Source organism: Podarcis melisellensis (assembly GCF_964234715.1).
Source record: "Podarcis melisellensis genome assembly, chromosome: 17".
NCBI classification, from domain to species: Eukaryota; Metazoa; Chordata; class Lepidosauria; order Squamata; family Lacertidae; genus Podarcis; species Podarcis melisellensis.
The window spans coordinates 36,438,669-36,457,098 of record NC_138534.1 but is presented as its reverse complement, the minus strand read 5'-3'; the positions used below and the strand labels follow the sequence as shown (position 1 = coordinate 36,457,098).

Below are 18,430 nucleotides of genomic sequence, written 5' to 3'. Positions count from 1 at the left end.
ACATTTCGGCTTTCAAACACCGACAACCCAGAAGTGAATGCTTCCATTTTCAAACATGCCTTGGAAGTTGAACGGCTTCCTAGGTGTGTTTCTCCATTTTTTAATGGATACTTCCAACCAGCAATTGCCACTCAGTTGTCGAATGTTTCAGAAGTCGAACGATTTACAGGAATGGATTACATTCAACCACTGAGGTTCCACTGTATTGCTGTTTTACAGACTTAAGGTTGTGTTTTTGTTTTAATGATGTATTGTTTGTTTGCCAGACAGTACACACCTTAGAGATTTTTTTGAAATATTAAGCAGTATATCAACACTTTTAAATGAATAAATAAAGGGAAAGTATTTCACGCAAGGGCCCACAACAATATACGGTTGCCAGTGAGCATTATGCAGTTATTTCCAATAATGTCTGCTGTCAAACCCTTAACAGCTGTGAGCTGAGGTTTTCTTTCATATGCCCTTCAGCAAGATGATGTTCCAGAGTTATAAAAATGATAGCCGAAAAAACCTCACCCAAGTCTTGCCCCTGCACCTTGAACAGCAGTATGTCTTGCCAAAAATTTAACAGGTATCACTTTCCCCATCACTTTTTCTCCACATCAGGTGCAGGGGAGAGCTTTGCCTATGAAATTTCTGCATGGAAGTCACCTGTTACGGGCACAGAGGCAGTAAGAAGTGGCAACCCGAGTTGCACACCTGATAGGCCAGCAATAAAAAGCAACCAAGACCCATTTGTTGAAATGAGTGAAGGTGGATGAGAGCATAGTAAAGGACAACGACTTATTAAAACCTCACTTCAGTTTGGTTCAATGTCTGCTCATGAGGCAGCAGGACAGATGATGTGTGACAGAGGCTGAGTTCTTGCGATTCTGTGGTGTTTCAGCAAATACAAATTTTATACAGATGGCTCGACGGTGACAGCTGAGGGGGAAATATGAGTTGTCCTCTCTGCAAGTGGTGATTGACAGCACCTTAAACTTGAGGACTAAAGTGTTGCAGATATTAATATTGCACAGTTTGAAGCAACTGGAAGTATAAGAACTGACTCCTTATGGAATGAATCATTGTCTAGACCCATAAAAATATTATTCAAACTTTTACTGGCAGAACTCTTTAAAATAAAACAGAATACATCAAATGATATGTCCAAGTATCCATACAATGTCTTGTGCTGTCCAGGTGCAGCATCTTACAAAATATGAAATAATCAAAACAGACCCAGAAGCAGAGAGAGAGAGAGAGAGAGAGAGAGATCTGCAGCCTGCATTCCAGCCTCTAGGAGAGCTTCTTTTAACATCTTCACTCAATTGAATTTGGGAGAAAAGACTCAAAGGCAGCTCCCTTCAAAATGGAGATTTGCAACCCAATACCTTCATCACATGATCTAAGGCTACAACCCTCACATGTTAACTACCAGAGAAACAACAACCAGTTAGTTAGTTAGTTAGTTAGTTAGTTAGTTAGTTAGTTAGTTAGTTAGTGGTTAGTTAGCAAGAGCTCAAAGTGCTTTCCTTGCTTCCACTATATCTCTATGGAAAAACCCCATGTTAAACTTTCTACAATATAACTTTAGCCATTTTTTCATTTCTGTGTCAATTAAACCATCATACTTAACATAAAGTTGGAGAAAATGTATTAAGGCAAGAGTTTCTGAGGGACTTTGAGTTGGTATGGCTTAGAAAGTGGCAGAAAGTCATGTTACCTTGGCATGGGTCACAAAGCCTGATCCGAGTCAAATGGTGCAGCATATTTGCTGAAGCTAAGCAGTTCTGAGTCTGATCAGAATCCAGGTGGGAGGCCACCTGCCTTGTTTGCGTTATGGGATAATGACATTATATACATGTACTGAATTAGCAGGTGCTTAGTGAGGAAAGCTTCTCCTGGGCTGGATCTAGACACATTAAAAAAAAAAAATCAGGAAAACCCATTGTAAACCTCATAATGGGAAATCACATTGCCAAAAAAATGGAACTCTACAGCGCCATCTGGTGTCACAGTGTTATATCGCATTTAAAACACTTTTTTTAACTGCTGAAGCTGAGTCCCTGGTGATTTTCTGCCTCTCCATTGTTAACCAGGCATGGTGAAACCTGTGGCTGTTGAGATGTCATTGGATCTCAGCTCCTACCAGCCCCAGCCAGAATGGCCAGTGAACAGGGATGATGGAAGTTGTAGAATCAGGTTCCTCATCCCTGTGTTAAAGACAGATACCTCCTGTCAGTATGAAACACCATGGCAATCCTACACATAAACCCTCTGAAAATGTAGACTTTCCTGGTAAAGCTCTTATATTCTTTCCAGTCTGTCTTAAAGCAGGAGGCACGTTCATTAACGATACTTTCCACAAAGACTTCTGTTTAGCTTGCTCATTATAATGATATTCTGAGAACTATTATTAACAGTTATCTACAAGCCCCTGCATATAGCAATGTGGGGTTGGGGCTGGAAGCCAAGGAATAACTGCTATTTTTATTTTATGTCAGAATTAATAGAAATTATAAATCTAGGTTCCTGAATTATTCAGCTTTTCCTCTCTCTCTCTCTCTAATGGACTAAAGATTGTCATTTATTGTCCTGTGTGAGAAAAGACAGGTGCAGCTTAATTCAGCTCTTTTATTTCCTTTCAGTTACTTTTTTAAAAAGAATAAAGCACCCATGCTCCCTTGTTCTCTCATTCTCATTCTCACACTCACACATGATGTTTTCATATTGTCCTAAAGGGAGGCAGAGCAGTCTTAAACATTCTAAAAGTAGCTGGGGTTCAGACTGGCAGCCATCTTTTTTATGCAGATAAACACTGTGCTTTGTGAGTGACAGGCAGCAATCAACAGGTGATGCAGTCCATGTCAAAAACCTTGGCCTCTCATGGTGGCAAGAGCCACTCAAATTCAGTTTACTAGTTGAAAGCTGGACCTGCTGAATCCACTCCAGAAATAATCTGAACAAACTGGATGAATTTCCTGGATGACTTCTGGAAATCAGAAGTCAGTTCATAAGCCTTCAGGAAGAAGAAGAAGAAGAAGAAGAAGAAGAAGAAGAAGAAGAAGAAGAAGAAGAAGAAGAAGAAGAAGAAGAAGAAGAAGAAGAAGAAGAGGCAGCGGAGGAGGAGGAGGAGGAGGAGGAGGAGGAGGAGTTTGGATCTGATATCCTGCTTTATCACTACCCTAAGGAGTCTCAAAGCGGCTAACATTCTCCTTTCCCTTCCTCCCCCACAACAAACACTCTGTGAGGTGAGTGAGGCTGAGAGACTTCAGAGAAGTGTGACTGGCCCAAGGTCACCCAGCAGCTGCATGTGGAGGAGCAGGGAAGCGAACCCGGTTCACCAGATTACGAGTCTACCTCTCTTAAGCACTACACCACACTGGAATGAAGTTTGCTCCATTGTTCCTTCTGTGTCTTAAGACCACTAATACTGCAAATGGGTCATTCAGATTTTGTAAACGGGGCACTGGCATTTTAAAAAACTTATTGAAATGTACTCACAAAATGTAAATCCAGATTGGAGTCAATGGGAATGACAGCTGGATGATGATGATGATGATGATTTACTACCCTGCATTCATAGATCTCAGGGCGGTTCACAGCATAAAAATGACATCCTGTGGACCAATGGCATAATAAACATTCAGTGCTATAATAAACATTCATTGGAAATCACCCTTAAACTCTCACTGTGCAACCCACATCCTACTGACGCCAATGATGGCCAGGCTGCCAATTATTTTAAATGGAGCTAATTACTCCTTGAGATATTCCCCTTTAAATTTCCTAACCCTATTCACACACACACCCCGCTGCCACATTTATATTCTGTTCTGGAAAATTCCTCCCTATGTCGCCACCACCTAGGAAATCAAGTTTCACATCCGAGTTCCTGACACAAGAATTGCAGTCTTGAACCCAAAGGAGACAGGCAGTTGGCATTTCACACACATCTGTGTTATATATAGCCAACAGGTTTCACAAATACGTTTGACTTAGGAGGGGGGTGTAAGACTAGCGGCCGGTAATGACACAATCCATTCCCCAGCCTCCAGATGAATTGTTTGCTGCAGTCTAATAGATAGCTGCCAAGACTTCCCAGCCACGTTTTTGTGCTCTTTTAGCAATGACAGACAGACAGACAGAAAGAAAGCACTTTACTGCCCACTCCACTCACCGCCATCTTTTCATTTCTTTTAAAAGGAGAAAACTAGCTTATACCTGTTTCCCACCCACTCCCTTGGGTAACTTCTGCCAGTTTCACCTGCTAATAAGAAGCATGGCACTGACTAAACCCTCACAATCCATCTTCTCCATGCCTTCTCCATGGCAAGCTGGCAATCAAAACACCACCCATGCGGCCATTTCCAGTTCAAAGTACCAACTGGATTCATTTGCAAGGAAGGTTTCCAAGTGTTGTCTCCCTGCTTTACTATAAAAGGCTTGAAGGAGATACCACAGAGTGATAAAATTTATTTCACTCATATTGTTGTGCGAACCCCAGTCTCTGTGGTGGCGAGAGGCTCCAGGAATTCCAGCACTGACCCAGGGTTCCGTTTCCTTGCAAAGAAGGTCGTTCAGGATGTATGGCTTTGTTCACACATGTATACAACTTGAGCATAGGATGGAGGGGCTCGCAGCACCACACTCCAGCAAACCTTGCTTCCCAATAAGGTTTCCAAGGAAGAAGCTTTGGCTCCAGCACAGAGCAACACATATCTCTGTCTCCGGCTTCTAGCATCAGTCACAACTCACCACACAGCCTCTCTTGGCCTGCTGTTCGATGAGAGCTACATATTCGCCAACATTTCTCTGATGAAAATAGGGATGTCCTATTCCATTATTATTATTATTATTATTATTATTCCATGCCCATGTGACTGGGTTGCCCCAGCCACTCTGGTTGGCTTTCGAGACACATAAAAACATAATAAAACAATAAACATTAAAAACTTCCCTATTACAGGGCTTACTTCATATATCTTCTAAAGATTGTACAGTCGTACCTTGGAAGTCGAACGGAATCTGTTCCGGTAGTCCGTTCGACTTCCAAAATGTTTGAAAACCAAATCGCAGTTTCTGTTTTGCTGCAGGAAGGTCCTGCAGCCAATCAGAAGCCACAGAACCCTGTCAGACATTCGGGTTCCAAAAGAACGTTCACAAACCGGAACAATCACTTCCGGGATTGTGGCATTCGGAACCAAATCGTCCAAGTTCCAGGGCATTCGACAACCAAAGTTTGACTTATCTCCTTGGCCTGGGGGTCACAATAACTCCATCCCCTCCAACATTTCTCCAATGAAAATAGGGAGGTCCTAAGGAAAAGCGTGACATTCCAGGATCAAATGAGAAAGCAAAACAGCCTCTGTAAATCTGGGGCTGTCCCTGGAAAATAGGGACACTTGGAGGGTCTGGAGCTAATATATACTAAAGTTGAATCCTGATAAGCAAAAGGCACTGGGGGTGGGTGGTTCCCGAGACCAGAAACTGGGAAATTCACCTGTTGTAGATGGGGTTGACGTCAGTCTGAAAGCATAGGTGTGTGATCTAGGGAGTTCCTGTAAGCTCATGTTACCTGAGTGGCAAGTGGCATCTATTGCTAGCTTTGGCAGGTAAGCCAGCTTACATCCACTCCTGGACAGAGAAAGTCTAGATACTGTGACCTGTGCATTGGTAACTTCACAATTAGATTGCTATAACATGCTGTTTGTTGGAATACCCTTAAGGTTGGTCCAGAAGCTGCAGCTAGCGCAGAAAGCTAGATTGCTCAATGGGGCACATATAACACCTGCTGAAAATTCAGTCTTCTGCACACGGCTATTAAAAGTTCAGGAGCTCTGTCTTCTTTGGCATCTGGCCACCTTAGGTACAAAATCAGCCAGTGCCAAATTGGGTCGCCTTATCTGGTGCTTAGAGGCCTAGGTGTTATGTCCCCCCAAATGCAATCTCTGTGGGAGGCTGCAGCTTTTGCTTTTGAAAATGTTATCTGCTCATCTTAACCAGGCTGAATCATGTTGTACAATTTTGTATTGCAATGCAAACATTTTTTAAAGGGCAGAATGAAAATGGAGCAGGCGCGAGCGATGCTCAGGAGTCGGCTCCGCAGCATTATATTAGGTCAAGGCTATCTGGCTAAAGCGATGGATTTGCTCAGTCAAGTGCAGGAGTTAGCATTGCTTTGTTACCGGGCGGAAGGGCTGCTTCTTTATCTCCCTCTATTTTTAGTCAAATAACCTGGAAGGAAATGCAGCTTTTGGGTTTAGACGCTCACATCCCTGCCAGCGCTTTCATGGGAGTGGAACGCTTTGGCAACAATGCCGAATGGAGAATTAACGTTTTGCTAGTGCTGTGGCCGAAATCCTGAAAACTGTACACATTCACACATAATTTAGCACCATTATCGTGCCATTTAGGGTGAGCTCACAGATCCTTAGGGCTGCCAATGGCACTCCAGAGTTCCCTCTCTTTTTCGCACAGTTACTATAATAATAATAATTTATTATTTGTACCCCGCCCATCTGGTTGGGTTTCCCCAGCCACTCTGGGCGGCTTCCAACAAAGATGAACGATACACTAAAATGTCACATATTAAAAACTTCCCTGAACAGGGTTGCCTTCAGATGTCTTCTGAATGTCAGGTAGATGTTTATCACTTTGACATCTGATGGGAGGGCGGTCCACAGGGCGGGCACCACTACCGAGAAGGCCCTCTGCCTGGTTCCCTGTAACGTGGCTTCTCGCAGTGAGGGAACCGCCAGAAGGCCCTCGGAACTGGACCTCAGTGTCCGGGCAGAATGATGGGGGAGGAGACGCTCCTTCAGATATACTGGACCGAGGCCATTTAGGACTTTAAAGGTCAGCACCAACACTTTGAATTGTGCTCGGAAACGTACTGGGAGCCAATGTAGGTCTTTCAAGACCGGTGTTATATGGTCTCGGCGGCCACTCCCTGTCACCAGTCTAGCTGCCGCATTCTGGATTAGTTGTAGTTTCCGGGTCACCTTCAAAGGTAGCCCCACGTAGAGCGCATTGCAGTAGTCCAAGTGGGAGATAACCAGAGCATGTACCACTCTGGCGAGACAATCTGCAGGCAGATAGGGTCTCAGCCTACGTACCAACAAAGCAGGAAAAGGAGTAAGCTACGGGGCAGCATAGCTTGCATCCTTATGAGCGGGAGCAGATACGGCTGGGGACCTGCCAGATCCAGGCTCAGAGGCTATTTTTGACTTTAAAGTCATTTATGAAGCAATGAATGCAGGGGCATAAGAGCCCACTGCTGTTGCTAAGTGTTCAGGGGGTGGGCATATCTTTACCAGAGGGGGAATGCAAGGTGGTAGCCAAGGCAGGGAGGCAGCTCTGTCAGCACCATGCAGATGTACGGCTCACAGCATGGCCAGGAATTGTGGGAATTGTCATCCAGCACATGTGGAGGGCCACAAGTTCCAAATCTCTGCTCTAACACAACCTAAGGGAGCCATGTCCAGTAATTTCAGGGGGTAGAACTTGTTTGGATACAACCCATCAGAGAAGTCTCAGCATTAGATTATTGAAGGGGGGTCATGGTTCAAGTAGTGGCGTAGCATCAGTCGCTGTCACATGTTACATGAGCACACTGGGCAGGGGGTGCCTGACCAGCCCTTGCCACTGACACCACCAGAATGACCCCACTCCCACTAGGGCAGGCCTGTCCAACAGGTCAACCCTCCCCCAAAAAAGCTCAACTACTGTGGTCTGTTGTTGTTGTTTAGTCGTGTCCGACTCTTTGTGACCCCATGGACCAGAGCATGCCAGGCACTCCTGTCTTCCACTGCTTCCCGCAGTTTGGTCAAACTCATGCTGGTAGCTTCGAGAACACTATCCAACCATCTCGTCCTCTTCTCCTTGTGCCCTCCATCTTTCCCAATATCAGGGTCTTTTCCAGGGAGTCTTCTCTTCTCATGAGGTGGCCAAAATATTGGAGCCTCAGCTTCACAATCTGAGCTTCCAGTGAGCACTTAGGGCTGATTTCCTTAAGAATGGATAGGTTTGATCTTCTTGCAGTCCATGGGACTCTCAAGAGTCTCCTCCAGCACCATAATTCAAAAGCATCAATTCTTCAGCGATCAGCCATCTTTATGGTCCAGCTCTCGCTTCCATACATCACTACTGGAAAAACCATAGCTTTAACTATAAGGACCTTTGTTGGCAAGGTGATGTCTCTGCTTTTTAAGATGCTGTCTAGGTTTGTCATTGCAACTGTGGTCTACCTTCCCCTAAAAAATGCTCAACAACTTTGGACTACCCTCCCCTGAAAGAAGCTAAACAAGTTTGATCAATCCTACTCTTAAAAAAACTCAACAACTCCTGCCAATGACAATGGGGAGATCACAGCCGGTCTTTTTATACTGTGAGTAGATTGCAGTCTCTTGGACATGCCTGCACTAGGGCAAAGTGGGGCCACACTGAGCCACCTGCCCAACTGTGCAGGGGGCAGCCTGGCCAGCCATCTGTGGGGTGTAAAACTGCAGTCAAGTACAACAGTCCTACAGTGGACATGTTAGGGGATGTTTTGTACCACTCAGGAGAAGACTTCCTGTTTCCTCCTGAGCTGGGATGGACTTCCACTACATGGTGACTTGAAGAGGGTCTGATCTGTTGTACTAGCATGGAGGAGCACACGGCCTCCATGTTCTGATCAGTGTGTCTTCTCCATTTTGTATGTTGCTGTGTGTTTAGTTACAGTCACTTGTTGGGACTAACTTCTTCATGGAATAGTTCTAGTTGTTATGTAACCTAAGCCTGCCTTCAGGGATATGTCTGTGAACCTGAATGAATTGGTGACTAAACTACTTTTATATTAACGTTAATCAGATTCTCGTGTTTATTCTTTTTCAGAGGGATTAGAAGGGATTTTACCAGGAAGGAACCTTTAATAGTAAGGCTCAGATGAGTCAGCAACAAGCTGATCGCTGCGTAATTTAAAAAGGGGGATGTTTGGAACTCTGCTAGAATACAGAACTTGCTAGCGCAAGTTAGGAAGGATGTATCAATGGTATTTGACCCCTACTAAATTAGCAAAAATGTATAGGACAAGCACAAATATCTGCTGGAAATGTAAAGAAAAAGAAGGTACCTTTTATCATATGTGGTGGCCTTGTAAAGTAATAAAAGCTTTCTGGGAGAGGATATATAATGAAATGAAAAAAATGCTTAAAATAACTTTTAAGAAACCAGAAGCCATTTTATTAGGAATTACAGTTACCGACATACCAAAGGAGCAGAAAATACTTTTTATGCATGGAACAACAGTCCAGATGCTATTAGCCCAGAGTTGGAAAGAAGACAAAGTCCCTACCAGAGAAGAATGGCAAACCAAGCTGATGGACTAAAATTGACTGGAAACCTCAGAACCAAGAGGACAAAAACTTTATAAAAAAATGGGGGGGAAATTATAAGTTATTTAGGAGACCACTGTAAGCAGATGGAAACAAAGGTAGGATCTTGATTTCACTTGTAGTGTATAAATTACAATGGATACAATGGATAATATGGTCTGATATAAAAAAAAACTGGAGTATGGATGAATATACAGTAGTAGATGTTCAAAATGAGACCCCATGGAGGGGATGAGGGGAAGTCTTGAGATTCAGAGAATCTCTTCATATAAATATACGGCACTTTTTATTCTTTGTTTATTTGTATCTTGTATTTGTAAAAACCAATAAAAATGAGAGAGAGAGAGAGAGAGAGAGAGAGAGAGAGAGAGAGAGAGAGAGAGAGAGAGATTTTTTTAAAAATGTGACTGGGGCCATGGCCACCCTGCACCCCCATGCTATGCCCCTGGTTTCAAGGCCTGAATTTCCTAGCCAGCAAGGTGGGGGCTCTATTTGCTCAAAACCTCTAAAGGGTACCTGATCCTACAATGAATGGAAGCGAGAAGAATAAACCTTCAGAGGAAAGGTCCACCTCGAAATCGCCTCTATAGACCAATGGTAGCTTAAAATTCCAGATGTTGTTTTTTTTAGAAGGGGAAACTTTAACGAACTGAGCTGAATTTAGTCAGCTGTAACAGCAGAGCCCCTGCTTCCTCCCCTGTTATGCAAAAGTTCTATTTATGTGCAGCTTTCAAGGTCGATTTAAAGTCAGGCTTAGGAAGATATCACGCAATGCTGCTTTCCCCAAAAATCGTCTTTCTGCCTGGAAGCCTCCAGACAAAATGTCTGAAAAGAGGCTCGGCTGGCAGACTCGGCTAGCCTCGAGTCCTAGTCGAAAGCCGGAGCGCAACGCTACAAAGATTAGTTCCTAAGAGAACTCTCCGGGATGATTCAGCTCGCCTAGAGAGACAAAAGGATTAAGCTATTCGAGGTAACACATCTCTAAGGTAGATTGTAAAAATGGTCAGGAGTTTAATTCCTGTAGGCTGGTGGAGGACGCCAAGATAGGATTCCAGCTGACAAAATAATGGCGTGCAGGATCCCAGGGGCAGATCTGAAGGAGAATGAAAAGAATGTCGTCCATTCATTCTGTAGTGTAGGTATCAAATAGCTTGGGCAGTGGTATTTTCCTGCATATTCAGCTCATATTCACTGAGAGCCAGTGTGGTGTAGTGCTTAAGAGAGGTAGACTCGTAATCTGGTGAACCGGGTTCGCTTCCCTGCTCCTCCACATGCAAGTGCTGGGTGACCTTGGGCCAGTCACACTTCTTTGAAGTCTCTCAGCCCCACTCACCTCACAGAGTGTTTGTTGTGGGGGAGGAAGGGAAAGGAGAATGTTAGCCGCTTTGAGACTCCTTCGGGTAGTGATAAAGCGGGATATCAAATCCAAACTCTTCTCTCTTCTTAACACACACCACACACACCAAGGGTAGCCTCTGTGATACCTTCTAGTTTTCTAAAAGTACTGAGAGCTGCTAGGAGATCTTCATTCCCCCACAGAACTACAATTCCCAAGAACGGCTGGGCAGCCTTCTTCCCCAGGACCGCTGGAAATTGTAGCTCTAGGAGGGAAATGAGGGCCTCCTAACATCTTTCGGGGGATGCAGGTGGCGCTGTGGGTCAAACCACAGAGCCTAGGACTTGCCAATGAGAAGGTCAGCGGTTCGAATCCCCGCGACGGGGTGAGTTCCTCGGTCCCTGCTCCTGCCAACCTAGCAGTTCAAAAGCATATCAAAGTGCAAGTAGATAAATAGGTACCGCTCCGGCGGGAAGGTAAACAGCGTTTCTGGGCGCTGCTCTGGTTCACCAGAAGCGTCTTAGTCATGCTGGTCACATGACCCGGAAGCTGTACGCCGGCTCCCTCGGCCAATAAAGCGAGGTGAGAACAGCAACCCCAGAGTTGGCCACGACTGGACCTAATGGTCGGGGTCCCTTTACCTTACCTTTAGCATCTTTCAGCATCCTTAGCAAACTACAGTTCCCAGAATCCTGTGGGAAAGTCACGACTGTTTAAAGTGGCATCATAGTGCTTTTTTTTCACTTTACATTTCAAGCAGATATTTGCATTCTATGGAACAAGTACAAATACCTGATGGAAATGTAAAGAAAAAGAAGGTACCTTTTATCACATGTGGTGGACGTGTAAGGTAATAAAAGCTTTCTGGGAGATTATATATAATGAATGGGGGGGGGATGTTTAAAATAACCTTTGTTAAAAAAAACCAGAAACATTTTTATTAGGAATTATAGGTACCGGAATCGCTAAGGAGCAAAATAGACTTTTTATGTACAAGACAACAGCTGCTCAGATGCTACTAGCCCAGAGATGGAAAGAAGAAAACGTCCCTACCAGAGGGGAAGGGCAAACTAAGCTGACAGACTACGCTGAAATAGCAAAGCTGACTGGAAAACTCAGGAACCAAGAGGACAAAAACTTTTTAAAAGAATGGGGAAAATTTGTAACTTATCTAGGAGACCACTGCAAGCGGATGGAAACACTAGCAGGATTTGAAACCCACTTGTAATGTAATAAATACTGTGTACAATATGGATGGATACAAAATATAGAATATGGAATAATATGCAGTTGTACATGTTGACAATAGGACCCATGGAAGGGGTGGGTGGAAGTCTCGAGATTCAGAGTAATCTCTGTATAAAGGTAAAGGGACCCCTGACCATTAGGTCCAGTTATGGCCGACTCTGGGGTTGCGGCACTCATCTCGCTTTATTGGCCGAGGGAGCCGGCGTACAGCTTCCCGGTCATGTGGCCAGCATGACTAAGCCCTTTATGGCAAACCAGAGCAGTGCACAGAAATGCCATTTACCTTCCCGTCGGAGCAGTACCTATTTATCTACTTGCACTTTGACGTGCTTTCGAACTGCTAGGTTGGCAGGAGCAGGGACTGAGAAACGGGAGCTCACCCCGTCGTGGGGATTTGAACCGCCAACCTTCTGATCGGCAAGCCCTAGGCTCTGTGGTTTAACCCACAGTGCCGCCCGTGTCCCACTAATCTCTGTATAGGGATATGTCTTTGGAATGTTATAAATTCATATTTGTAAAACCAAATTGTAATGGTTATAGGGATTGCTCGTGCGTAAGTTGCCACCACTCCTGGCCAGGTTACCTGGTTGAACCCTTTCTGTCTGGACAGCCCTTCACTTCGTGGCTGTCTCAGTCACTGGCAGAATCCGTCAGTGGGCGTTTCTTGAGCTTCTTCCAGCAAAGAAGTTCTTTGACGCCAAGTCTCCTCCTACTCTCCCTGCGCAGAATTCTTCTGCGCAGGGAGGGTGTGGGCAGCGGAGCACCCATGCTCTCTCCTCTGGTCTCCGGTGAAGAGTCCTGGAGCCTCCTCTCTGATTCCCCCATCTGCCCCCCTTCTCCACTGGTGTTACGCTGATTTCCTTCCCCAGCAGATGGGCTGCCTCTCTCCCTACTGGGACCCTCTCCGGCATCCCTCTGGAGCCTTCCCTCTGCCTCTGGCTCCGATGGCAGTTCCCTGACACAAATAAATATGATTTTTTAAAAGAAGATCTGCCTGCCTTCTGGGGTAACACTACCAGCCCCACTCCAAGACCAGCCCTGTTCTGTGTTCCTGGCACACGCTACACCCCAGAACTGCCACTGCAGGGTAAAACTGCTCACCTTCCCACAATTCCTTTTCAGCCACACACAAACACACACCCAGGAAAGGAAGCGATTTCAACAGGAAGTTTGATAATAAAGGCTGTGGCGGTTTTAGGCAGCAATTTAAAGTGCATTACTGTGACAAGGGAGATTCAGTCATTATCCTGCTACTCTTTAAATATCTGTTTGTAAGGCTATTGTTTTATGGCTGGAAATAGATGTTTTATTTGTCCCCCCTCTGTCCCAAATGGGTGTTCAACGCCTTTCCGGTTCCAACTGATCAAGACGGCAAACGTGAAAACCGCAAAATGCTCTTGTTGCTGTTGAAGATATGAAAGGATGACACAGCTGACAAAGGACAGCTGAGCCAACGGGAGCAAGGAGAGGGATTTCTGTGTCAAGGCTAGCAGGCTAGAGACAGGGCTGCCTCCCATTTCAAACAAGCGGAAGGGGAGCTGTCACCAGAAAGAAAGGCAGACTGATGCAAAGCCAAGCCAGCACTGAGCAGGTGGACGTCTGCGTGCCGACAAGCAGGGCAAGAGATCTGGTAGCCGCTTAGTCCTCCTGGTTCAAGAAGCAAGACTTGGATTGAGAAATTAGCCCAAACACTGGGGCTTTATAAAATAAACCTCGTTGCCTTACCCGCTCTGTGTAAATCTCTTTTTTTAAAAAAATAAATTTTTATTAAGATTTTTTTTTAAAAAAAAAGGTTACAGAGAAAAAGAAAAAACAAATGAAGAAAAAATATAAGTAAAAAACAGACAATACAATAAAAAACAATACATAAAAGAAAACAGTACATAAAAACCCTTTACTTACTTTCATTCACTTACTTCCTTGACCTCCTCACACCTCCCATTTTTGTATTCTAGTTCAGTTAAATATTTCAGCAAATCCTTTCCAGCTTTATTTTTATATTAATCATAAACTTAATATACTGTAATTTAATTTCTCTTCTTTCATCTATTCATCTTAATCCTTTATATCTTTTCTGCTAAAACCACATAGTTTATTCCAACATCTTTCTAACATTCCTTAATTTTACAATATTTCTGTAAATAAACTTTAAATTTCTTCCACTCTTCTTCCACCGACTCTTCTCCTTGGTCTCGGATTCTGCCAGTCATCTCAGCCAGTTCCATGTAGTCCATCACCTTCATCTGCGTGTAAATCATTAATGTTGCCAATGGAAGTTCTCTCCCGGATCCGGCCTCTCATGTAGAAAACAAATTCTCATCACAAAACAATAAAATTTAAAGCTTTACTTGCACAAACATGGTTTAAAGGTAAAGGTAAAGGGACCCCTGACCATTAGGTCCAGTCATGGCTGACTTTGGGGTTGCGGCGCTCATCTCGCTTTATTGGCCGAGGGAGCCGGCGTACAGCTTCCCGGTCATGTGGTCAGCATGACTAAGCCACTTATGGCGAACCAGAGCAGCGCACAGAAACGGCGTTTACCTTCCCGCTAGAGCGGTACCTATTTATCTACATGCACTTTGATGTGCTTTCAAACTGCTAGGTTGGCAGGAGCAGGGACCGAGCAACGGAAGCTCACCTCGTCACGGGGATTCAAACCGCCGACCTTCTGACCAGCAAGTCCTAGACTCTGTGGTTTAACCCACAGCGCCACCCCCATACCTAAACTTGGTTTAAACATTACAAAAACAATAAACGATGCCTCGTCTCAGCTGCACCTTTCTATTCTTACATCTACTGATCCCAGTAAAAGGCTCAAGAACGTATCTTTGTCCAAAACCATTTTTTTCAGCTTAAAAATCAAAAGATCTCTGTCTCCCTCTTCTTCCAGCTTGCTGCATGTTGGTGAATGCCTAGGGAGATCTCTGCGTGCTTGCAAAACAAACTTGTGGCTCAGAGCAGTGTGGGCTACTTCATTAACGTAAGTAAACTCTCTGAAAGCCTGAGATTCAGTTGCAAAAACTTAGCTTACCCCACCTTTGCTGTGGAAAAATACTCGCATTGGTACATTTGTTCAAATACCCCATATCACTCACCTGTCCCGATTTGAGCGGCACATCACTGATTCACAGAAGCCGCCTTCTTCTGTTTGAATTCTGGGATGTTCCAGTTCCACCACCTCACCTTCGCTGCATCCTCCTGGGTGGCCGGGATGGCATTCGCCATGGCCACCCCCGCACAGCTGGAAGTGGGCGCAGCATATCTGGAGGTAGACACACCGCTTCTGCCAGCGAAGAGGAATAGGCCTTGAGAAGGCTATGAGGAGAACTACTGCTGAAACCAACCACCACCGAGGCAGCAGAGGACAGACAGACAGCAAAGGTTGTCAGGAGCTCGTCCTACACTCGAGTAGGACCCTGGCAAAGACACATGCCCGACTGGCATGTTCCCTCCCTCATGGTCAATTGTTTGGGAGCTTCAAAAGCTTTCTTATGCCCGAACATCACAGCGACTGATGACAACAGACATCGGCACACTTAGGGATCCGCAGAGTCTTCGCAGCTTGCGTGACAGACCTCAGCAACTCAGCACTTTGGCTAATCTACTTTATTTACATATCAACACACACAGAGCACTGCAACATGGCTCCCTCTTTTTCTAGCATCAGACAGCAAAGAGAAAAAAGAACAAAGGACAATAGTCCCACTTCACGGAACACAGTAACACAAATATCCTGTCTCCGTCACTTCCCACACTGTGGAGTCAAAACATATACCATCATGTGATAGACAACAATCCCATGACTGCAATCACGGAGCAGGAATTCTAACAAAGGTAAGGCAGGGGCAGCAGAGGTGGAGCTAGCCTCTCCAGCACCCAGAGCGGTGCACATGCTGTGCACCTGGAGGCAGGACCCATAGGGGGTGGAGCCGCCCATAGGGGGTGTGGCGAGCCGCCCATGGCAGGCTGCTTCCTGGGTGGGGGAGCCACGCCGCTTTGCCAGCAGCCTTCCTCCATTCCCTCTTCCTTTTGACTGCTCTGGGGAGGCTTCCCTCCCCAGGAAGCAGCCCAGGAGTGGGGGGCAACGGCGTGCTGCCTGCCCGTGACTCCCAAGCCTCCCCCAAGCTGTCAAAACGAAGGAGGAGGGGGGGAGACCTCCGGCAAGGCAGCGCAGCTCCACTCCTTTCCCTGACAGCTTGGGGTAGGCTTGGAAGTCACAGGCGTGTGGTGTGCCAAATGTCACCCCCCTCAGTGATGGCACCCAGGGCACACCGCTCCCACCGCCCCCTTCCTCCGCCCCTGAGTGGCAGGCAAGGTTGGCTGTGGCTTGAAAATTGGACAGGCGGGGGCAAGAAAGAGCACAGCTTTGAGCGGGTGGGAGAAAGAGCAAGGAATTTGTGCAGGTGGGGGGTCTAGAAAGAGCCTGTGCTCCCTGATTGGCTGGGATGGGCTATGTGACTAATCCAGGAAGGAGAAAGGGGTGCAATTCTTGAGGGGTTGTGCTGGTGCAGGAGTTGCAGCCAATAAGAGAAACAACAGAGGAGCAGGTGAAAAGGTGATTTAGTTTCACAATGAAGAATTTTGACAATATTCAAATTGTCAAATTCAATATTCAAATATTGAGGTTCTATATTTGGCCTGAAAAGCAAAACTAGAAAATATTCGGTGCAGTCCTAAAACTTCCTATAGCCTAGCAGAATACCAGGGGGTTGGTATTCATAAGAGGTACCACTTTCTAGCCAAGCATTGCAACACATATTAATTTTTTCCATGGTAATTCAAGTTAATTCAGTGTGTTTCTTTCTCCCTCTAGTGGCTAGGTTGTGCAAAAGTACTCAGAAGCCCCACAACCCTTGAGACTCCCTAGGCTTTTAACTTGAAACAATGTTCTTTGATGCCATTTCAGTTCCGTCTTCACCAAGCAGTGGGGCACTCAAGACAGGAGTCTTTTCCTTTAGGGAAGAAAGCAGGATTTGCCTACAAACAGGGAAGGGAGGAATTTACAAGTAAATACAATCAGCAGGGATGGTGCGATAATTGATCTTAACAAACAAAAAATTGTAGGGTGTGTGAAGAAATATTTATTTTGCCTTTCCTGAGTTTCCTACTAATCCATTTCATTGAGTGACCACAACTTCTGGTGCTATTAATGGGAGGAGGAGAAAAACCCTTCTTGGTCCACCGTGAATCCAATTGAAAGGCCAGTTGAATGGTTTTCCTGAGAGTTTGTGAGGGAGGTTTATCTGCACATGCCTGGAGACTGAAGAACGCATTCAGCTTCTCTGGTGCGAATACAGAGAAAGTTTTTCTAAAGAAGTAAAAAGTGAGAAAGAGTTCAGGAAGAAGCAGGAAGCACAGGCACTCTCAATGCGTCATCCAAGCTATCACGTAAACATCACCCAATCTGAATCAAGGTAAAGTGATATAGCCTGGAGTTGGGATGCCAGTGAATTGAAAACCTTGTAGCAGGGAATTCCACAGGCTAATTTCAACAAGCCTTCTTTTCCCCACTTGATATATGTCTTGGAACTGGATTGTAAGTATGTGCTGTTGTTTTAAACTTTTAAAGGCTGATTGCCAAAGAATGGATACTTTTGAATTCTGGTGCTGGAGGAGACTCTTGAGAGTCCCAAGGACTGCAAAAAGATCAAACCTCTCCATTCTGAGGGAAATCGGCCCTGAGTGCTCACTGGAAGGACAGATCCTGAAGCTGAGGCTCCAATACTTTGGCCACTTCATGAGAAGAGAAGACTCCCTGGAAAAGACCCTGATGCTGGGAAAGATGGAGGGCACAAGGAGAAGGGGACGACAGAGGACGAGATGGTGGGACAGTGTTCTCGAAGGCACCAGCATGAGTTTGACCAAACTGCGGGAGGCAGTGGAAGACAGGAGTGCCTGGCGTGCTCTGGTCCAGGGGGTCACGAAGAGGCGGACACGACTAAACGACTCAACAACAACAACAACATTTGTTTTTACCTTTTACATTTATATTCAAATCATAATCATACATGAAGAGGATTCATTGAATTCTTGGACTTCCCTCTGCCCCTCTACTGGTTCCATAAACATTCTTTTTTTTCAACTGCATCTTATAAAATTCTCCATTTTCCTAAAAATCCCTGTTTTCCCATAGTTCTTGTTACAAGTGTTGTTACAGTCCATTTTTAGTTGCTTACAGTGTTCTCCCAGATAAATTATAATTTTTTCCCTTTGCTTAGTAAAATTTCTATCTTCTTGATTCCTGATCTTCTTGGCATATGAAACTTTTTGAACTGTGACCAAGAGGAAAGTATTCTTATATGCAACAGCTGCTGCCAGAATACTTATAGCAAAAAAATTGGAAGGGAGAGAAAATCACAACTATTTGAGAGTGGCAGGTTAAATTTTGTGAATATATAGTTTTGGCTAGACTTACGGTGGCGATAAGAGGACAAACAGATCAAAAATGAATTGAAGAATGGGATTGTGTAAAGGAGTATATGAAAAA

General features: G+C 44.9%; 1 long non-coding RNA gene across 2 annotated transcripts; it reads left to right on the top strand.

Moving 5' to 3' along the window:
• The first annotated feature begins 5,191 nt into the window (after window positions 1-5,191).
• Window positions 5,192-17,477, top strand: LOC309360392. Of its 2 annotated transcripts, none has more exons than XR_014164093.1 (3): window positions 5,192-5,222; window positions 14,834-14,923; window positions 16,850-17,477. It is a non-coding gene; the product is annotated as an uncharacterized lncRNA (long non-coding RNA). The 2 variants fall into 2 exon arrangements; XR_014164094.1 differs by having other exon boundaries at window positions 16,757-17,477.
• Window positions 17,478-18,430: the final 953 nt, after the last annotated feature.